The sequence below is a fragment of the Leopardus geoffroyi genome, chromosome C2 (assembly GCF_018350155.1).
Source record: "Leopardus geoffroyi isolate Oge1 chromosome C2, O.geoffroyi_Oge1_pat1.0, whole genome shotgun sequence".
NCBI classification, from domain to species: domain Eukaryota; kingdom Metazoa; phylum Chordata; class Mammalia; order Carnivora; family Felidae; genus Leopardus; species Leopardus geoffroyi.
In genome coordinates this window covers 47,855,945-47,869,896 of record NC_059333.1, presented here as the reverse complement: position 1 = coordinate 47,869,896, position 13,952 = coordinate 47,855,945, and the positions used below count along the sequence as shown (strand labels likewise).

Below are 13,952 nucleotides of genomic sequence, written 5' to 3'. Positions count from 1 at the left end.
CAATGTCTAGAATTCCTTCCCCTGCTTGTCCACTAGTAAACTCCTACAAGGAAACCAGGGACATGCTAGGTTTCAGTTAGGCAAGGAGGTGGGGAAAGTGTTCTGCCACAAGGAAATTTGGGAGTAAAGGGAAACACACAGAGAAAGGGGTGGGGAAGCACAAAGCATGTATGTATGAGACTTCAGAAATAACTAGGGAACCATGTTCATCTCCTTTATGGCATTTACCTCAGTTTATTATATAAGCAAGAGGAGGTCAGTGTCACACACCTTATACACTGCAAGGCGTAAAGGGTTGTGGGGGTAGGGTAGGTATTCCCTACTTAGAGAGATTGCAGCCTCTGAAGTGATACTACCAAGTCTGAAACTGGGCTCTAGTACTTAGGAAATGACGGTGGGTAAGTTACTTATTTCTATGCTTCTGCTTCTTTAGCTGCTAAGTGGCAATTTATTTCAGAAGGTAGCTGTGAGAAAAAATATGTTAATATGTATAAAGTATGATGCTGAACAACATGAAATTGCTATTTTTATAGGTCAAAATGCTCAAATATCAGCAAATTCTTATAGTCCAACCAAAATTTATTTTATCATCATCATCATCATCATCATCATCATTAGAGAGAATGTGAGTGGGGGGGAGGGGGCTAGGGAGAGAGAGACAATCTTAAGCAGGCTGCATGCTTAGCATGGAGCCAAGTGTGGGGCTTGATCCCATGACCCTGGGATCATGACCTGAGCTGAAATCAAGAGTTGGATCCTCAAGCAACTGAGCCACCCAAGCATCCCCCAAACATTTAAAACAAAGCTTAACAAATAGCACACACTCAAAAAGTTGTTCTGTCTTCCCCTAGATGTTTCTGAACATTACTCCCTAATGCCCCTGGTGTAACAGCCCCTTGTTTGTTGAAGTTTATATCACACTGATGTCCTCTTACCAATCTCCTGGTCCCTTCACAATATTTACTCAAGACTAGAGCACCTGGCTATTACCTTTAACGTCTCCCTTGTTCTCTCACCATAATGGGTGACATTACCATCCATCTAAACAATCCATCCAATTCCTTACCTTCCTCACAGCCAGGATAACCCACATCCAAGGTCATGTCCTGGAACTGATTATCAAGTGGAATTGCTTCCCATGTAATATCTGAAGATGACCACAATCACTGACCTTTCCAGTTCTCTCATTCTTTTGTTCTCACCACCTTTGCTCTTCAATCTCAGGAAAACCATAGTTTCTGGACCTCTTTCTTAGCCTCACTGCTATATCCAGCTGGGACAGTAATGGCTCATCACCAGACCACTTTCTCACTAATATCTTCATATCTTCATATACGTTGGACCTCTGACCTTTTGTTTCCCTTGTTCCAAAAACCTCATTACAGGATCAACAGGATCCATTCAAAAATACACTTTCTATATTTCTATGACATAGTTGTTGAGCATAGTTGGAGAAAATCAGCTTTCGCATTGGTGCCACTATAAATTTGAACCTTTAATCTCAAGTAGGCCATCAATTCTGCTCAATTTCTTTTTTTTTTTTTTTTTTTTTTTCAACGTTTATTTATTTTTGGGACAGAGAGAGACAGAGCATGAACGGGGGAGGGTCAGAGAGAGAGGGAGACACAGAATCAGAAACAGGCTCCAGGCTCTGAGCCATCAGCCCAGAGCCCGACGCGGGGCTCGAACTCACGGACCGCGAGATCGTGACCTGGCTGAAGTCGGACGCCCAACCGACTGCGCCACCCAGGCGCCCCCAATTCTGCTCAATTTCTTACTCATCCTTGCTTAGCTTGCTCTTATTTCATTCAGTAATGTTTTCAAACTGTCACCAAGCTCAAAACCCCAACTGATACCACATACTTCTCAGCAGATGACAACATATTCTACTTCACTGAGACAATTTATACATACTTAATTTCCATATCCTGAAATGCCCTACCTGATGAACATGTATCAAATTTCTCTTCTATTTTTTCTTATTTCTCTGACTTTTCCTTTTCAGACTCCCTCATGGGTTTCTCTTCTTTTGTTTGCCCCTTGAATGTTTGTATTCCTCAAGGTTTTACCCTTGGTACTTTGCTTTGTTCATTTTACTTATACAATCTCATTTGTTCTGGATTTTATACACCATTGATATGGGGTGACTTCCTAATCTGTATTTCCAGCCCAGATTCTCTCCCAATGCCTGACATATTTACTTGGATGGCCCACAGGGACTTAAATCCAACATATTCATTCATTGGTTATTCCCCCCCCCCCCCCACATAGTATTTATTAATGACCTATATGCAGGACAAGTCCTATCTTAAGACTTACTTCTCACTACTAGCCCAATTAAAACTTTAGGCTATAGTAATACCAAACTTTCTATAGTTTGTCATTTCCTATTGGAAAACAAACAAACTAAACACTGAGGGCCTTTGGACATGCTAATTTTCCAGCTTGTAATTACCTTCCCATGTTCATTTCAATTTTTAAGACTTTATGAGAAGTCTTGCTTTCCAAGAAGCCTTTCTAAATTTCCATGCAGGTCTAAGTAACTTTGATTACTGCATTGACTAGGATATGCTAAAACTACCTATTTGTACATGTCTTTTCTACCAGATCTCCAGAGCAGGGATTAGGGTCTCTCCAATGAACAGCAGACTGCTTGGCACATGGGTAATAAATGCGTATGATTACTCAGCTAGATGTAATCTTTCCCCTCTTTAAACATTTAAAATCCTGTAGTACTTTTCTAACTTTCCCCAGTAATGTCACATATATCTATTTGTAAATTTCATTTCCCTTGTTTTGTTAATGCCAGTTTAGATTTCTGTGCACGCTATGCCTCTTTCATCACATCCCTCAAAATCATATATATGATAGGCAATCAAGAAATATTGGTTGAATCGAGCTGAAATTAACAGAGAAAACACTCCCATATTGACATTTTCTATCTCTGGAATTCTTCAGTGGGGTTCTGTAGTTCAGCGCTAAGATTTCCCAGGTGTCTTTATGCTATAATCAAGGTCCAAAAGAATGTGATCAGAGATGTTCTGACTATTATTCAAGCTCCCGATGTGTCACGAGAGGCCACTCTAATGACATATGTAGGATGTCCCATCCATGTATATCGACTCACTGTATTTCCTCAATTCATAAAACAAGGAGGAAAGTTGGGACTCTTAGAATAAAAATTCATTCGACCCAGTGGATCACTGTGTACCACACGTCCTCCTGCAATGTGTTAAATCTAAGCTCTTATGACCTAAGTTTATTTCCAAAAAAATACTTATATTCATTTCTCATAAGAAGTTTCAATCTCAGTGTATATAGAATGCTTTGAGCTCTCTGTGAAAGGAATGATGTAAACATTAAGACATTATTACTAACATTATCCTCTAGATAACCTCATGAGGTAAGTATTCATGTCAGAGGGAATATTATTTTACAGGCAGAGAAGTGAGCTGATTTGCTCAAAGTCAGAGGTAATGGGAAAAGCCAAGAACATACTCCAAGAGTCCTGAGCTTGTATTCATAGCCAGATCTAAGCCAAGCTTTTCAGTCTTTCTGGGGGTGTGAAGAGAGTCTAAGAACTTTATCTTTCCTTTTTTTGGTCTATTCTTGTCCCATCCCTCCTTCCTCATCAATTTTTCCTACTCAAAAGGGAACCAAAAGAGAATGCAATGGGCACCTAGCAGCCATCTAAAGCCCTCCCTGTGCAGCATCTGGGGTAGTACCGAAGTTCAGTCAGGCATGTTCCATGTAACTTCTATTCAGGGCTCTCATTCAAGGCAGCCCAGAGCTCTTGCAGCCTGAGTTAATTCAGTTCTAGTAAGCTGCTGTGTCATCCAACTATAGCATGCTCCACCAAATTCATTCTCTTTGGTCACATCTAGTACAGGTGGTCCATTTAACTTAACAGAGATCCCACTCTCCAAATAGTTTTTCCCTTTTTTTTTTTTTTTAAAGTTTATTTATTTTGAGAGAGAGTGAGCATGTGCACAGGTGAGGGGCAGAGAGTGAGGGAGAGAGGGAATCCCAAGCAGGCTCTGCGCTGATAGTGTCGTGGGGCCTGATCCCATAAACCATGAGATCATGACCTGAACCAAAATCAAGAGCTGGACACTTAACTGACTGAGCCGCCCAGGAGCCCCTCCAAATAGTTTTTCAAATATAACACACTACATTTATTAGGACAATTCTAAGTCTCCAATTTTTTTGATGGGCCCTGCATAACAATCATTCAGGAGAAACAGAAATCTGCTAGACTCAATTATATCTAGTTTCATGCCCTAAAATTTTATATTACAGCAACAACAAAATCACAGTTATCTGGAAAGATTAAGGACTTAGACTGAGAAGAGGAAGAGAAAAGAGAGTAAGAAAGTGGAGAAGGTAAAGAAGTAAAGGAAAATGAGGGGGGAGCAAAACTTCACTTTGCAAAAAAACCTGGTAACTTGTTTCCTATATTTAAGGAGAGGTGCAGAAGTTTGTCAAGGTACTACAGCTGATGTTTGATATGTGTAGATTCTATGGGAAGGGCATACCACATAATTTATTAATAACTGATAAAGGACTGAATGTACAGTATGCACTGGGGATATAAAGATGAATAGAAATGTGGGGTGCCTGGGTGGCGCAGTCGGTTAAGCGTCCGACTTCAGCCAGGTCACGATCTCGCGGTCCGTGAGTTCGAGCCCCGCGTCAGGCTCTGGGCTGATGGCTCAGAGCCTGGAGCCTGTTTCCGATTCTGTGTCTCCCTCTCTCTCTGCCCCTCCCCCGTTCATGCTCTGTCTCTCTCTGTCCCAAAAATAAATAAACGTTGAAAAAAGAAAAATTAAAAAAAAAAAAAGATGAATAGAAATGTAAACTATCACAATTTGCTGAAATGATAGCTTTAATTGCTAGTAGGCATATATGCAATGGAGACAGAGGGGAGGAAATTTGCAAATTCATTAGGTCTTTGATTTGTCTTAACCTCAGTCCAGGTAGGCAGCAAAGAGTAGGATGAAGATTTATAACATAGAAACGACAGACTGAGTTTTACTAAGATAAAAGCCACATTTGCATGTCCCACTGGTTGGCACATATTCAGAATTTTCAGTGGTGTACTAGTAAATGGTTAACAACTGGCTTTCTGAGAAAAAAAAAATCCTGATAGAGCATCTGATTTCCAAGATGCAAAATATTCCCATGATGGCTAATTTCAAGCTACCAAAATGACATAACTCAACATGGAGCTGGGAAGAGAACAGACATAAATAACCTCAAGAGCACAATGTACTAAAATAATTAGGAAGTGATGAGTTCTGAACACTTGTTATCTTTGTTTTCAAGAACTTGTTTATTTAATAGAAATTACAAGAATTTAATTTTTAATAATGACTGCGTGTAATATAAATAGTTCAAAGTTCTTGAAAATTTAACAGTCATGAGACAGTAAGGACCAGCTCAAACACACCACTGGACTCACACCCTAGTCATGACAGGGGAGGGGGTAGTAACCCATACCCATGTTTATTTAAAAAAACTGTTCCTCATTTTACTTCCTGCTGTCCTCTTCCTGTGCTATCCTACACTTAAGATCAGAAACAACTATTTCAGGTTCATTGTATCCCTCTCTTTGCCCTCTTCTCTACCTCCAGTGACCCTCAGTAACTGATCCAGCCCTCTATCAGGAAGAGTAACCATGCAGCCTAGTGCTGAAATCTGACAGACTGGGCTTCCTGATCACTACTAACTTTATAAACATTTGATAAATGATGCTACTATTATTACTGTTACTCAATGCCCTGCCCTCCATAACTATATTTTAGATGCCACCACATTCAAATGGCATTTTGAAGCTTCAAAAATCTGTATCATCAGATTTTCAGGCTGTGTGGGATGGGAGGCACAGAAAGGAAGAACTGGGGGTAGGGGGAGTCTACTTCACTGTGGGAGATCTCTCCAGAGTCTACCATTTCAGCTCCCCATTCTTCCTTTCAACCTCCCAACCTATGCAGTCTGCTTAGGTGTCTTCCCAACCTATTCCCAAATGAAGATACAATTTCTCTGAGGACTTATTTTATCTATAAATTGTGATTCTTTAATTTATCTGTTTTAAGAGATATTTTGAGAGTTATCCCTATAAATATCAATTTCTTTGTTAAAATACAAACAAATCCAGACAAATACCTGGGAGAAACTCAGAGTTACAACTTAATTAATTATCTCAACTCTAAACGTCTGTAAAATCAACCATGACCTTGAGAGACCATGGTGCTATTTCCGCAGGAAACACAGTGCTGGCAGGAACACATGCCACAGCACCTGACAGAGCAATACAGTTAAATATGACAGTCGGCACTGACAAAAACTTATTCCAACCTTTCATCCTTGATCAAAAATTACACAATTCCCATATATATTAAGAACACAAGAAAGAAGGTCATGAACTACTTAGTGTCAAAAGAAACACACCTGACTAATGTATTTGTTGTTTCACAATTTATTAAGTTCATATCCTTTATCTCACACTGGGGACTAAGTGACATGTTTGACTAGTAGGATTTAAATCTGCTGAGAAAATATATTCTCTTGGACCAGAGTAATCTTTCAAGGTAATTACTAGAAAATACATTTAGTTACAAAGCAATTTTATAAATTTATAATTTATCATAATTTACAGATCTAGATTTTTATAAATGTCTTAAGTACTCCAATAAATACAATAAAGAAGGTCACGTTTCTTTTTTGTTTGAATAGCAATGTTCATACACAAGGTCTTAAGCCAGGGAAGTTATTGTGTCTGCACACTACGGACTGACGTAATATTAACTTAGGGAAGTGTTTTCTAGTTGTTGTTGGAAATGCAGTGGATGAATGGTATATGAAGATATAACCCCCTAGGCAGCCTGGCAATGCCTGGGGCCACTATTCTCAGGGACTCTTTGCTTCAACTGCCCTCTAAAATGATCCTCTGTTTACCTGATTGTCCTAAACAAATATCACCATTTTCTCTGAGTCATATCAGGAAACACAGGTTGGGGAGCATTAGTTTAGGGAACACTTCCTTTTGGGGCCTGACACACATACAGAAGATCACTGCCAAAATCCTGATTCAGTGAGCTGCATCGACAAGATATGGTACAAAGAACAGAGGTAGGAATTTGGGTGTGGCTCAGGTTTCCTCACTAATCTAGCCCTGAATCCTTAGCAGATCACTTTACTGTCAGGTCCTCTGATTGCCTCATCTGTAACATAAGTGGATTGTCCTTGATCTTCTTGAAGTGTTGAGCCAACAAGACACCCCCTAGACCTATGAGCTCCATATACCTCATATAGGGCTATACACTGTAAGGGAAACTTAGAGATAGACACAGACACTGCCTCTATTCTCAAGGAACTTGTAATCCAGCAAAAGATAGGATTATTAATGAAGACACACAGTAATGGGTAAATATAAAATCTAACTGAATTGTAATGAGTTAGAGGACTGAGAATTGTGTATAACTCTTAGATGGTACCTCCTACTGGGCATATAAATCTACGGTGTGAATTTGCATCACAGAACTAGTCTATGATCTCTGCTTTCATTTAATCATGCAACAGAATAATCACCATGTTCAAATACTGAAGATTATTTGAAGATTATCTGAAGATTATAAAATCATGTGTAATGAAGAGATTGGCTTCACCTGCTTGGTTTTACCTAGGTTTAAAGTTTTCGTTATCACACATTTCAATTAAGTCACAAACACACTGATGCATATTCAGAGAACACTGACCAAGGAAAGGAGTGCTAAGCATATTCCTTTGAAAAAAAATTAAAATTCCCACTTGCTCAACATTCTTTGCTACCTTTCCAATCCTTTCATACAACTGTCCCACCTCATTTCTCCTTGGACCCACAGAGACCCCAAACTCTTTATTCCTCTGTTACATCCTTATGCATCAATGCACCCCTACTTTCACTTCTTTCCCTATTTGGCAGCACAGGGTCATCACTCCATGGATCACTACTTCAGCCTCTCTTAGCTATCTTTACCCCTTCTGTCACCAGGAAGCACTTGCCTGTACACCCTTACAACGTAATCAATCAACCCTAGAGAAAAATCACACGTGCTTGAAAGCTGGGGCAACCGTACATACATGGCTGCCAGCAATAACTGGCCTGGCTTGGTAACACTGCTAGGCAATTCTGTTCCCCTAGAAGTAAGGATATTTCAAACTTTGCCTTGTTACCCTAGTTTTCCTATCCTCTTTAGGCAGGCTAAACTCTCCATGACAGCGGCAGGAGGCAGGGAGATCAACTGAAGCTGCAGGCAGCCACAACTGCTAGTAAAACTCAGACCAACTCCTGAAAGCCATCAGGAGTGGGATCTCTTCTAAACAGTGATGCCTGTGGGTAAGGCATGAAACACGGATTGGTGAATATCTGCTTTTTCACTGATCATGACCACACCAGTGAGTATGTGGTTGTGACCATCAACAGTAGGCAGGAGCCATTTGTAAAGATCTCTAATTTTGCAGGCTCAGTAAATTTCTTTCATCTATAACCTAAATCTTTCCTTACATATTCTTAGGGCCTAGAATCAAATACAAGCTCTGCCACTTAGCTTTCTGACCTATGGTAAGTTATTTAAGCTCTCTATCTGGGGACAATACAGGTATTTGCTTCATGTGGGCGTTAAATTTGTTAGTATAGCAGGGCCAGTTCCAGTGTGCTGTAGAAGTGTTTACTATTATTATTATCACTGCTGTTGTTCCATGTATGGAAGTAACCCAAATATTCTCACAGTTATAAAAATGTTAAAACTGCATTATCACTTTCTTCCTCTTGTTTCTCCAAATACATTGTTGGGGAGATGGCCTTGTCACTGAATGAACCATGTCTGTCTAACCCTAATTAAGGACTGAATACATTCTTTCCCTAACAACAAAACATAATATGCAAAGTATTTCCAAACCTGTATGATCTCATACAGAACTTGCTATGTTTCCCATAGTTATTGTGTAATCAAGAGAACAATAAATACCGTTCCTAATCAGGACTATCTATCATTCTCTACTTTCTTGTAATGTCTGACCTCATCTCCCCACCCCACCACCTGTCAGTCCTGCTTTCTGCTCCAGTACTTCTGCTCATGAGTAGGGATAAAGATCCCCATACAGTATCTCACCCAGGCAGAACCACTCTCACTTCCCTGAACTCCCCATGTACTCTCTCACCTTCAGCCTTTCCAACAGGCTTGTCTTTCTACCTAGAATACCCTCCTTCCTTCATTTATCCTGCTCCCTGGGGTGGCTCACAGTACTCTTCTGGACTTTGATTATATGGTGTGTCCTCCAGAAACCTTCCCTTGACACCCTCAATCCCCAATCACCAAGGCTGATTCGGTGCCTCTCTATAGCCCTTATCATTCTGTTATTAATTACACCAGAAATTCCCCAAATGCAGGGATCACGGCCAACTTTGTTCTCAATGCTTCCCTAGTCTCTAGCTGTGTCTCATATACACAAAGTTTGTACCCTACAAATAGACAAATGAATTAGGACATAAGAAAATAGTCTGATAGATCTAAAGATGTTTAATACCTAAATAGGGGACATGGCAAGATCACTGTCATTATCTTCAAACATCTTCAAATATCATGGAAGAAGAATATTTATTCTATGTAGCTTTAAAAACAGGCACCAGGACCAGTGGTGTAGGCTCTGGGGAACTACATTTCAATACAATGTGATGAAGAACATTCTAAAATGTAGAGCAAAAGATATGCTGGCCAGTATTCAGCTGCATATAATCGGAGGGGTTCACACAGGGCCTGGCAAAAAAGAACTGGGTGATAACCCAGTCTCCTTGCAAAGTTAAGATTCTATGACTAATAAATTCTACTTCTGGGCACCTGAGTATGCATATGTAGGGTAAGAGCTGCCCCATATGCATAAGAGAGAAGATCAAAGGTCACATATTAATGCTGCCATGGGCCTACCACACCATGGGGTACTGGGGCAAAAGAACAGTAAGAGGTTTTTTAAAAAAAAACAAAGTAATCCAACCCCAAACCCAGCATTCCAACATAGGGGACAAGACCAGCAAGAAGCAAATCCAGGTCCCCTGGGGCATTCTCCACACTACCTCCCTCATCCTGAAGGAGGCAATTTAACTTTACAACCTTCAAGCAACTTCCCATTAAAGTGGTTTCAACTTCAGATTTATTGCATTTTCCAAGGTTACCTCATTCGGGCTGTGCATAATCCAGAGGGACTCAAGGGGCCACACTGTAAACTGTTACAATAAATATTAACGAATATCGTGCCTGATAAAACCTGCAATCTGCAGACACACACATGCACCCACACAAAAAGGGACTTTTCACCTTATATGGTTACTTAAAAAAACCAACTCTTTTTACATTCCACTTTGTTGGTCTGCCAAACACGCAGAGTACATCTACTTTAAAAACACCAATTAAAAATATTAACAACACAAAAATATATAAACGTGGTTCAGAGCCAAGGGCACATAAATTGACATGGATTCAGACAGTAAGCAAACATAAAATAAGAAACAGAAATGACTACATCATCCAAAAGGAAGCATGAACAATAGCCCTAAATGTGAAAGTGATCCTCCCCTCCCCCATTCCAGTTCCTTAACTCCTCCACCTCTGAGGGCATGCTAGTGATTAGGAAGCAGGCAAAATGATTGAAACAGAGAGGGATAGAGGAAAGGGCCCAAGAATGATCTGGGAAAGATCTGCAGGAGATGGGAGGAGTGGGAGGCAGTCTCATTTCACACTGTAACTTGGGGTAGCCACAGGGCTTTTATATTCCTTACCAAAAATGCCACATCCACAGGTGTCCAAATATCTCAAATACCTGGGCTGCATTACTGAGGAGCAGCTGTGGAAAGAGGGCTGGGCTGGGAGTTATAGTCTTTGAATTGACATTATCATCATCATCATCATCATCATCATCATCATCATCATCATCATCTAGGTCCTGGCACTTAACTTCTCCGAGCCTTAGTTTCCTCAATCTGTAAAATGGGGATCCTAAAACCTACCTCCATAGCATTACTGAGAGGAGTAACTAAAACGAGGTGTGCAAAAGTGACTAGCTAGCTAGAAAAACACACAGAAAATCTCAATGATTTTGTTTGGAGAGAAAAGAACTGCTTGCCTTGGTACCTAGGAGGCTGAGTTATCACTATTTTTCCGAAGTTGAATTTAGCCCAGGATGTGGGGCAGCCCATCAGTAATAATGAGAGGCATGATGCTGTGCACACTGTAAGAAATTAGTGTATAAAAGAAGGAGGGAGGCAGGAAAAAATGAAAGATGAAAGAACTAGGGATAATCCCAACATTCTTTCTGCAAGAGGCACAGACTTGTACTCTCCATGCCGTTCCTTTGCAGCTCTTACCTTATTCCTACCATAGTAAATGAGCTTGGGGTCTCAGCCAGGGTCCCATGCTCATAATCACATTGCTGGGTAATTCTAAAAAAAATTACATTAGTACAATCCTTTCCATTAATTGTTCTCTACACAATTATCCCATATCCTCTGGAAGCTGCTTTGATAATTCATTGGAGACCCTCTATTGCTCTATCTTTGGAGTCTATTAAAAATAAAGTGTCTTTATTACAACTAATTTTGTTTCTAATTTTTCCAAGACCTCTTTATGGGATGTAGCATTTTGGTCTATGGATTACTAAATTCAACTTGTCAGTCCGCAAAAAATAAATAAATAAAAAAAATTTATATATATATACCTGCAAAACCAAGATTCAGTAAATCCAGAGAACTGATGCAACCCATAGAATGAATTAGAACCAGATAAGAACGAAATAAACTAATTCTTCTTCATTCTTTTTATATTTATACAGAACTTAGAATATTTAAAGTTTGAGGCAAATGCAAACTGCTTGAGTATTTATACAATTGTGTGTGTGTGTGCGTGTGCGTGTGTGTGTGTGTATTTAAAGTAGGCTTCATGCCCAGCATGGAGACCAACGTGGGGCTTGAACTAATGACCCTGAGATCAAGACCTGAGCTGAGATCAATAGTTGGGACGCTCAACTGACTAAGCCACCCAGATGCCCCTATATGATAATATTTTTTAAAACATTATGACTCATCATAAAAACTCAGTAATCCAAGCTCATTATCCCCACTTTTTCAAAAAAAGATTTGTTTAGAAACATCTGATGGCTTCCCACTACCTTAAGCATAAAGTAAAAACCTCTTAGGGAGCTAGATGAATCCCAGTATGGCTCTCTCTCTAGTTCATACTGATGTCTTCCCCATCCCTTCTCTGCCTCCTTTATAACATCACAATCCTCACTACAACCTCAAGCTCTAGACCCACATTCTGTTCTGCAGGTCTCCAAACAGGCTTTGCTGGTTCATGCCTCTATTCCTCACTATACCTACTCTGCCCCCAGCTCTCTTTCTGCCCTGCATGAACACTGAGATTTGAATCAACCTTCACTTCAAGTATTTTCTGAAATGCTAAGCTTACTCATTGTTCGCCACTTATCTCCTGGGACTCCTCCTACTGTGTGGTACATACAGCATGGCACAATTCTTCTTGGTTCCCAAACATGTCCTTTCTCTGTAAGTTCTGTGAAAGGTAGGATCAAGTCCTATGTCAGCACTTTTCCTGATGGGCCTCCGTAACATACCACTTCTTCATGGTCACTGACAAGCCCTAGTTCTAATCCTCATGGCTCTGCTCAAGTAGGGGTAAGTAAAATGGACTTTGGGTAGCTGATTACTTTCCCCTTCTCTTACTATTCCTTAAATTCAAATTAAACATTCTTTATTCTATTTAAAAAAAAAAAAAGCCAAATTCACAGAGTAGGGGCAAACCAGATCAAGGGGGCAGATGGCTCAGTTTTATAAAGGAAGACTGACTATAGCAGCTTAACTTCCAGACTTAGGGTGGAACCACTCTGCAGATGTTCACAGAAGGTCCCAGAAGGGGAAAAATCCCAATTATATACAGTACTGAAGAAGTGATTAAAAACACTGCTTTGTTCCTTTAAAGACTTCTGATATTACCACACAGAAACATAATTAGAATCCTGTATACATACATAAATAGTAAATTTTGTGTTAGCATTTCAAAAAAACTGTCATAACCATTTGTGAAAAAACAGAACATTCTGGCTCCAAGTCTTGATTTGGTTGGTCTTTCTTCAACTAGATACTTTTATTAGTGCTTAGAATGTGCGGAAATCAGACCTTTTAAGAATAGGCTGCTGCATACAATACATGTGGTTCATTCACTACTTTTACTATTTTCCATATTTTCTCACTGGCTTGGCCTTTTGCTTGTACCAACATCAAACTGCCAAATCAGAATGCCCTGATGAATGTTTTCAAATCACTCTGCTGCTTTATACAGCATCTTTTGTATACCATGTAAAAATAAACTTACAAATATAAACACAAGTATTTTTATTCTTACGTAGGGCAGTATGTTAGGAAGGGAGTGGGGACTGGAAAATGGCACCAAGATTTCTAGCCTAGAGAGCTGGGAAAAAGATGGAATTCTTAAATCCATGGCCAGGAACATGAAAACCAAGAAGTTCCTAAAATTGGAAATTAGGAAACCAATGGCGAGGGCAGACGCTGAAGTACAAATAGGGGACAGGAAGTTAAAAGACTAACAGTATGGGATCCCTGGGGGGCCCAGTTGGTTAAGTGTTCGATTCTTGGTTTCGACTCAGATTATGATCTCACAGTGTCATGGGTATGAGCCTCACGTCGGGCTCTGTGCTAGCAGCAAGGAGCCTGCCTAGGATTCTGTCTCCTCTCTCTCTCTGCCCCTCCCCCACTCGCACTATCTCTCTCAAAATAAATAAACTTAAAAAAAAAAAAGACTAACAGTATGAGTTCAGGCAATGTGAACTAGGGAGAGAAACTGGCAATTAGTGGGGAAAGTCATGAAAGCAAAGATTTTATTAGAAAA

At 40.0% G+C, this 13,952-nt stretch overlaps 2 protein-coding genes across 5 annotated transcripts in view; one reads left to right on the top strand and one right to left on the bottom strand.

The window, feature by feature from the left end:
* CMSS1 (cms1 ribosomal small subunit homolog) overlaps nt 1-13,952 on the bottom strand; it is a 381,393-nt gene that overhangs the window by 216,457 nt on the left and 150,984 nt on the right. The gene's annotated exons all lie outside the window — the stretch shown is intronic.
* The window catches only part of FILIP1L (filamin A interacting protein 1 like), a 301,055-nt gene that overhangs the window by 144,120 nt on the left and 142,983 nt on the right, over nt 1-13,952 (top strand). Inside the window, exon 1 of one of the 2 annotated variants that reach the window (XM_045501768.1) lies at nt 12,113-12,540. The exons of the other annotated variant lie outside the window; for it this stretch is intronic. The gene's annotated coding sequence lies outside the window, so the exon portion shown is untranslated. Of the gene's footprint in view, nt 1-12,112; nt 12,541-13,952 lie in introns of those variants that run through there. 2 annotated transcript variants of the gene reach the window in all.